Genomic DNA, 9,231 nt, shown 5'->3' on the forward strand with positions numbered 1-9,231 from the left:
TAAGAAAAGTTATTATTTTCTTGAAGACAACATGACAGGAATGTGGACAGAGGTCAATCTCTGGAGAGCCTGAATATGCTGCGTAAATTTCATGCCATCGGAATAAAATGTAATTTGTCTCGTGAACAAGCAGAATTCTTCTTTTGGGCCTGATGGCCGGAGGGGTCAGATGGTCACCGCCATCATCAGGAGGCATCCTCTGGGGACTGTGAATATTCAGAGCAAACGTAATGGCAATCTGCCTTTTGGGGGACATCTTGCACTGGACCCGAAGCTTGACAGATGGACCCAACAACTGACGGTGACATCTGTAGGCCCGTCTGCTAGCAGCAGCGCCAAAAATAGAAACACGTACAGACGAGGGGGAAAAGGCAGAAATGACGATGGGAAAGTAGAGAAGCATATCGGTATGTCAAGTGTATAGTAACGTTAAAGCAAAACACATGAACCAATAACACACTTGTGTTTATTAAGTTGATTTCTGAGCGACCACGGGTTTTCATATCCACCGTCCACTGTAGTGTCAGACAGAATATGACATGAGCTTAACAGGCCAATTAGCTCTGCAAACTCAATGTACAGTGAAAATGTCAAGAGTGTCGTATTGATCATATCAATAGACTTCCTGTTTTGCAGGTCTGAAAGTGCTGTCAGAAACTGTGGGCTGAACCACAGGCCACACGTAAGTGACAGAGAAATGAATCAATCACATGCATTAACAACGCGATGATCAACGTGTACCGCATGTGGACCTCATTAATTTCTGTCTGGCTGTGCACGTGAAGTACCCTTGAAATGTTCTGGTAAGTTTGATTGAGCTTTTTTTGTACTGTACAACACACATTAAATTTAAAAGATTTTTTATAGAAATCGTCGCCCGCGAGCCTTTAACAGAACGGAAATAGCAATGTTTTTGGCTCGTAGTGCTAATAACAAAGCCGTGTCTATTTGCAGCCTCTTGTCGCAGGTTGCACATGAGCTCTAGCAGATTTCAATAGCAGTAAAAAGACAGAAAACATTGGTTTTGGAAAGCTCCTTTACAATGGGTTGGTGGAAAAGCAACATTCACCCTTTTCCAACGAGGCCCTTCGTACTGCAGACCAGTGGAAAAAGAATTCACACTTTACACCGTCTAACCAGTTTAACTTTGTCAAAAGAAAGGTTTTTGGACCCCTTTCAGCTACAGTAACTAACTGACCAATTTATTTCACGTATGAACAATAACATATGTAACTGTGGTGTTACATAGCAAGTAGCTGCTGCCCAATCCAGTGTTGTGATTCTGTAAGCATAGTTTACAGACAGCAGGAGCCTCTTTCTGCACTAATGGTAGCAATAACTCTCACACCCACACATACATGCGCACGCACACACACACACAGACACACACACTGGGCTTAATGGCTTTTATAATGAATAGCCCAAGATAGTGGTCTAAATGGTGGTTGCCATGGTGATAGGGCCAATCGATCAGAAAGTATTGATCAGTCATCGATAAGTTCCAGGCGGCAAGCTACAGGAATAGAGAATTAGTTGCGTGCGTGTTTAAGTGTGCGTCCGTGCGTGCGTGCGCGTGTGTGTGTGTGTGTAATAGAGTGGCAGGGATGAGTTGTGTGTTTGTGTGAGTAGGCTACATACTGTATGTGCACATGAGAATTATGTGAGACAATTCTGTGTGTGTGTGTGTGTTTCACAGAGATTTCTCCACAGTGGTCTGGATTGCTGTAGCCTTAATAGATCCATGTGTCATGGCATCACCTCCTGCTCCCGGTATATTTGTGGTGACGTAAGCAACCGAAGCAGAACCATCTCTATTAACACCCGTTCAGAGAGAACAGGAGAGCTTGGTGATGAAGTAAAAATCCAAACTATAAATAGGGGAATTTCTGTCTGTCGATTTTCTCGACAACCACTCAACCAATCAACCTCAAGGAAGTGAAGTGTTGACTGAAAAGTTTTTGGGTTGAGTGGTTCTCGAAAAAGCTTTAAAGATCACTTCTGCCATCCAGACACACTACTGCACTAGTTCCAACAATTATTGTGAATAAGTGTATGACTTTTTTTGTCGTTTAGAATTTATTGTTTGATTATGAGATAGTTGAGTTGAGTTAGGGTAGGGAGTATAGGGGGGATGGGGGAAGGGTAGGGAGTATAGGGGGGATTGGGGGAAGGGTAGGGAGTATAGGGGGGATTGGGGTAGGGTAGGGAGTATAGGGGGGATTGGGGGAAGGGTAGGGAGTTTGGGGAGATTGGGGTAGGGTAGGGAGTATAGGGGGGATTGGGGGAAGGGTAGGGAGTATAGGGGGATTGGGGTAGGGTAGGGAGTATAGGTGGATTTGGTGCAGGGTAGGGAGTTTGGGGAGATTGGAGTAGGGTAGGGAGTAAAGGGTGGATTGGGGGAAGGGTAGGGAGTTTGGGGAGATTGGAGTAGAGTAGGGAGTAAAGGGTGGATTGGGGGAAGGGTAGGGAGTTTGGGGAGATTGGGGTAGGGTAGGGAGTATAGGGGGGATTGGGGTAGGGTAGGGAGTATAGGGGGGATTGGGGGAAGGGTAGGGAGTATAGGGGGATTGGGGTAGGGTAGGGAGTATAGGTGGATTTGGTGAAGGGTAGGGAGTTTGGGGAGATTGGAGTAGAGTAGGGAGTAAAGGGTGGATTGGGGGAAGGGTAGGGAGTTTGGGAAGATTGGAGTAGGGTAGGGAGTATAGGTGGTTTGCGGGAAGGGTAGGGAGTATAGGTGGATTGCGGAAGAGGGTAGAGAGTATGGGGGTTTGGAAAAGTAAGGAGGTGTGTAAGGAGTATGGGGAGTTTGGGGTGGTTGTTGGTAATATAGTGAAGTAATGTGTCTAGATTGTAAATCGTCTTTAAATAACATGTGGGAGTGAGGGAGTCTAAAGTTTTTCTCGAGCACCACTCAACCAAAAAACTTCACAGTCAACACATCACTTTATTGAGTCCTCAGCAATACACCCGCTAAGTCTGGGGTTGATTGGATGAGTGGTTGTCGAGACAATCGTCAGGCAGACGGAGGTTCCTCTATTTATAGTTTTGATGTGACTGCATCACCAGGTTCTCCAAAGGGGGATGTTGGGGCAGTCAGTCAGTCCCCTTCAGAAAATAATTCTCTATTACATTATGTTAAAGATGAAACTGCACAGGTAAAATATACTTATACCTCCTGTAATGTTAATCTTGTCTGAATAGTTTTTTCTACTCACTTATTTGTAAAGGACAGTTTTTTTAATTATGTATTTATTTGTTCTGTGGTTGTTGAGTGCACTTATTTTAGGTCTCTGAAGACTTTTGACAAATTACTGTTATGTAAAAATCGATTAACGGACATTCGTTCCCAAATGGCATTTTTAAGTACTTTAAGGAATTAAAAAAAAAATAAAAAAAAATACGTTGGGCGTGTTTAGTTGCATGATTCACTAATCTATGTGGGTGAATGTACAATAAACCTATTTCCATCATCATCTCCGTGGCAATTACAATGGAAGAAGTCAACCTCTAAATGTCATTGTGTAATGTTCACTATGTTCCGGGACTTATTCTGTAGCACTGTAATTAACTTTTTTGTGCACTTACCCTGACAAAAGAAAAGAGCAGGAACTATTATATAAACCATTGTTATTTCCATGGTTATAGAAACAGTGCTAATCATAAAAAAACCCACCATGAAACATTAGAGCGGTTGCATAATGTTTCCTGTGGGTTTTGGACTCCGACCTAATGGCGGACACCACGTCTTTGAGCCGTGGTTTTTTAATGGTTTACATTTACAGGATGCATTGGTCACTAATGGTTGTGATCATTTCCTGTAGATTACAACAGACAAACTAGCAAACCGCTGTGCTGCAATTTGTCAGAACCCAGCGCTGTTATAGAGAAAACCACTAAGCCTGTTAAAAATGATGTAACACGGCCGCTTAAACACGTTTCCTACAGCTACAAGAACGGACTGACATCCACTGGCAGAGGTGTTCCTGACTTTTTGAATTCAAAATCACTGTCCAAAAAATATTGAAACCACTTTTTACCTAAATAGACGCAGGGGAATTTAAAATTCCAACTGATGCATTATAAAAACAAGTGCTCCGAGATGCCAACAGCTGGAAACATTAGAACTTGTCAGGGTTAATAAAATGAAATCAATCACTCATATGAAACGTTATGTCTTTCTGTGATAGTCCAATTCATTGGTTCATGATTTAGCAGGTAAGTTGCATTTATAGAAAACAAAATGTTTTTATTTTCTTATAGCCTCACTGACTGATAAACTCTGATTATTTCAAAACATTTGAATCTGGGAAAACTCAGTACTTTATTCTTTGAGCTTTGTGCGCTCCTTACGACCCCAGATATGAAATGTACATCTGATGAGTTTATTAGCAATTGCACATTCAGTGTCATCAAGCTAGATTTGGACGTCCATACGTGGAAATTGGACGATAAAACCACCAATATCTGGCCTTTTTCTTCGGTGCGAAGACAAACAATCGGCTTTACTCACAGGTTAAATGAATACGGTCGTAATATTAAGAGAATATCATTTCTTCCTGCTCAAAAGAAAAACAATTTCCTCCAAGTCTGTGTTGTTCTTTCGTCGGAATTGATACAATTTCTTGCACAAACTTTTCAAAGTCCTAATACTTCTGAAAATGTGGTGCTGATATGAAAATGATGCAACATTTAATACTCTGTCACGGAGCTAGCAAACATTGCTCGTTGACATTGCGTTGCCTGCTGTCGTGTGATCTGGCCCTGGATACGTGGCAGAAGAGGTTGGGATGGAGGTGATTGACTTTCCCCAACAGAATATTGTGCACCGTTTTTCAAATTAGAAATTCGAGTGAGTGTGGAACCTTGACGTTTTCCTCGTTCAAATATCAGCAGCACTTGACCATAACCCTGTTTTCACTGCCAAGCAGTGTTGACATCACGGCCGTGATGTGGTGTCGCACGACGGCACGATGCAAGATCGCAGCTGGACGCGTGTCCGTGTGAGGTTCAGCCCACAGAGGTCAGTGCAGCAGCGCTTTCCCTGCAGCCGTTCCTCCTCCGCACAGCGGAGTTGCTCTTTAATCCGAGGGAGCAGTGGGAATATTTGCACCGTGCCCTTGACTCTCTCGCCTTCTTGTCGTCGCAGGGGCCGTCAAACCCGATCAGTCGTGTCACTGGAATTAAGTCACGGCTAAGTCCAGAGTCTCGGCCCAGTTCCCTTTCCTCTCCCCGCAGAGAGGCCTGCGCATCGATCCGTGATCGGGTTCTGCTCATCAGCTGTTTTGTTGCTGGCAGGGCAGGGCGGCAGCAGAGCAGCAGCTCATTTAATTAATGCAGATTTGACTGGTCACGCCGCCGCCGCTGCCGCTGGAGATCACTCACAGCTACCTGCTGCTGCTGCAAGAATAAGAAAAACACATCTCGTTCTTTAAGAAGGTTTTAGAATTTCTTCTGTAATTAACTCGGAGACCTCTCTCAGGGAGGCCATCATGCATCAGCTCATCTTGCAGCCGGCAGGAGACTTTTGTCGCGTCCCTTGCGGCCGGAAATAAATCCCCTTCGTCATGTCGGTTTTTTGACGGCCGCCTCGGTTTTAGGCACTTTTGCGACATCGTCTGCCATGTTTCACTACGGACACAGACGTGGCGGTGCTCAGTGCGGTGGACTTGTTGCCCGTCAAACCGCTCTGCGTTCACGCGGTACCGGCCGGCCTAATCATCTGCTTATAGGCACCAGTGATTTTTACAATTACATTAATACAGCTCGATAGAAAGTAGTAATAGAAAAATTGAAAATGAGAAAAAAACGAGAGGAGGAAGGAAGGAGACATTGGAGGCAGAAAAAAAAGAGAGAAGAGCACAGATCATTTTCTATCAGTCTGGTCACGTAAGATAAGTTTGTAATTTCCCATGAATCTGCTTAATAAACATTTCTACGTGTGCGTATTGTTTATTTGTCAAAACAGAAGTTTTCAACAGCTGCTTGGATAACTCGGTGCCGAGCGCTCTCCCCTTCCATAGGTCACCATTTTTTTTTTCCAATAGTCATAAATATTCATTAAAGTCTGCTGATGCAAACATTCTGTAATTTCTTTTTGTGTATTAAGTGTATCTAGGTGTGTGTGTGTGTGTGTGTGTGTGTGTGTGTGTGTGTGTGTGTGTGTGTGTGTGTGTGTGTGTGTGTGTGTGTGTGTGTGTGTGTGTGTGTGTGTGTGTGTGTGTGTGTGTGTGTGTGTGTGTGTGTGTGTGTGTGTGTGTGTGTGTGTGTGTGTGTGTGTGTGTGTGTGTGTGTGTGGGGGCGGGCCCACACCATATTGCATGTTTGATTCCGCTATCTGCCGGCACCAGCTGTGAAACTATTGGGGACTTAAATATTTAACATCTTGAGATATCTTCTTCTTTTTTTTCCCCCACTTGCTCCTCAACTTCACTTCTGCTCCACGCGTCGACTGCCGCGCGTGAATGTATGTGATATTTGTTTGTCTGCATTTTAACATATGTGCCTGCTAAAGTCTGTTTTTTGTTTACATGCACGCGTGCGTACGTAGGCGTGTCCACCGTATGTGTCCGCAGGTTCATTTGCACATACCTCTCGAGGCCACGTATTCGTACAGCTACACATTTTTAATTTGATTTTAAGCACATTTAATTTGAAATACAATAACGTTTATTGTGTTAAAGTGCCAATTCTCAGCTGTAGTTTGAGCAGCTTTACATCAGTGTTGAAAGGAGTGTGTGAGAGAGATGAAGCTTCTTTTTTTATACATAGTGCCCCAACTGCAAGAGTTCAAAAGTAATCGGACACTTGGCTGCTAAATGTTTCCTGGGCAGTTTCAGGATTAGTTTCAAGTACAAAAAGGAAAAATCCCGCGGCTCAGAGTTGTTTGACGGCTGAGAGCTTAGATTGAGGTGGAGCTTTCTGTCATGGGACGACAGATGGACATCAAATGTTGTTGGTTTGCCAAAATCAAAAGTTTGGGTACAACAACTATTTTCCATGTAGAGATCTAGTGGACTACTGGCGTCCTGGGCAGAGCATGATTGTCTATATATTAAACCAGACCATGATTCCCCCGACTCTAATCATGTGCTGTTGACAGTCTACACATCTCCACATTACGTAGAACATCAGCAACATTAACCTTTTCTTAATTGGTCCATAAAAACGTGACATTTCGACCTTTCGCATCGGCGTGTTCACGAGGATATCGTGGACGAACCATAAAACCTTTTAAGAGGACGAGGAAATTAACTGAATCACTAACAAACAGTAAAAAAAAAGCAACAAAAAACCCCTTCCTGTAAAACCAGTGAAAGCGATCTGTGAAAGGAAGAGGCAAAGACGGACTGAGAGGTGAATATTACAGTGTGCCGCCTGCACACGCATCTGAAAACATATACATATTTACATATTTATTGTCCTTTTATGTCTTTTAGCGTTACCACAGCAGGGGATTCTGTCAGTCTTTATCCGCTCGCACAGAACGTTTCTTCTTCCATCTTCCATCTCTCTCTCTCCCCCTCTCTCTCTTCTCAACCATGAGATTACCTGAAGGGACAGTGAGCTGTCAGTGACACACACACACACACACACACACACACACACACACATGCACACATGCATCCACACACGCACACACACTTATGAGCAAGAACAATCATGCATCCATTTGAACAAGCACATGTACATGGGTGAAGATTGAAGTCTATACTTCACATGCACACACACACACACACGCACGCACGCACGCACGCACGCGCGCGCGCGCAGAGGCAGGCAGTGGAAGCAGTCAGCAGGGACATTTAGTTGAATAGCACTCATTTAGATGGAATGGCCATTTTACCTTGCCTGCACACGTGTGTGTGTGTGTGTGTGTGTGTGTGTGTGTGTGTGTGTGTGTGTGTGTGTGTGTGTGTGTGTGTGTGTGTGTGTGTGTGTGTGTGTGTGTGTGTGTGTGTGTGTGTGTGTGTGTGTGTGTGTGTGTGTGTGTGTGTGTGTGTGTGTGTGTGTGTGTACACTGTGTAGAGCTTTGGGAATAAAACACTATTACCTGGGAGAGTCTATGAGAAACTCCGTAAATATTGACGGAGAGGGAGGGAGAGCGAGAGTCAATGAGATGAGGTGGAGATATGAACCCTAAGGGGTTTGTGGATTGATAATTTAATGGTTTCACTGGGAAAGAAGATTGGATCGAGAGGAGAGGAGGAGGGGAGGAGGGAACGAGCAGGAGGAGAGGAAGAGGTGGGATTTGAACCCTCACTGTTGCCATGGCAGCATTTGGCTGTAAGATGAGCCAAATGGCCACAGCTCCAAACAATTTGTACAGAAAAAAACCCCGCAGAGGGTCTCGTCGCATCGCTGTCATCGACTCAGCGGCGACAAAAGGGGAGAATCTCCTGGAAGGAAGAAGGAAATAAAAAACCCTTCCTAAGTGAAAAAATAATTAACTCTGCCTCATTTTAAATCAGCCCTTTGTCACGAGTGCCACAGACAGCAGGGCTACTGGGCATGTTGTGGAAGAGGTAGGATCAAGGCTTTCAAGGGGTTTTCATGAAGCGAATGAAAACAGTGATTTAAAAAGAAACGGTAACCGTCCCCTTGATCAAATAGATCATCACAATCATCTAATTTTATCATCCAAAACTACCAGTTATATACATTTTGAGACGTTTCTTGATTTCACTAAATACTTAAAATCACAAAATCCCCCTTCACTGTTAAACATGATCATGCAGATTACAGTGACAACTGTGGCAGATGAACCGATGCTGTGGAACGATGGGATATGCAGCTGTTTATATGTTTTATTCGCAGTGTCATTGAGAAGTACCACACTACCCCCAATCTTTAGGTGTAACATCGACGTCTCTGATTGGCGGAGCTCGCTGTGAAAAGGAAGTTGGAAGTTGCACCTGGAACCAATTCCATTTTTTCTTTTCTTTCTGCTCCGATTCATCTCGTAGTCCAGGTTTAAAACCTCTTTATATAAGGATTTAATGAGATGTCAATGGAGGAGATGAATGGGAAATTCACTTCTATACACATTATATTATATAATTACACCGCAGCAGGTGCTTTTCGACAAAAAGCTAAAATTCTCCTTGAATTATTTGAGCGACTGTTTGATATTTTGTGCGGCCTGTGTTGACCCCGCCCCCCTCCCCCGCCCCCAAAAAAGCCATTTTCATTAGTGAGAGCAGGGAGGGTGGAGGTCATCATTGATTTTATTGA

The sequence above is a fragment of the Scophthalmus maximus genome, chromosome 10 (genome assembly GCF_022379125.1).
Source record: "Scophthalmus maximus strain ysfricsl-2021 chromosome 10, ASM2237912v1, whole genome shotgun sequence".
NCBI lineage: Eukaryota > Metazoa > Chordata > Actinopteri > Pleuronectiformes > Scophthalmidae > Scophthalmus > Scophthalmus maximus.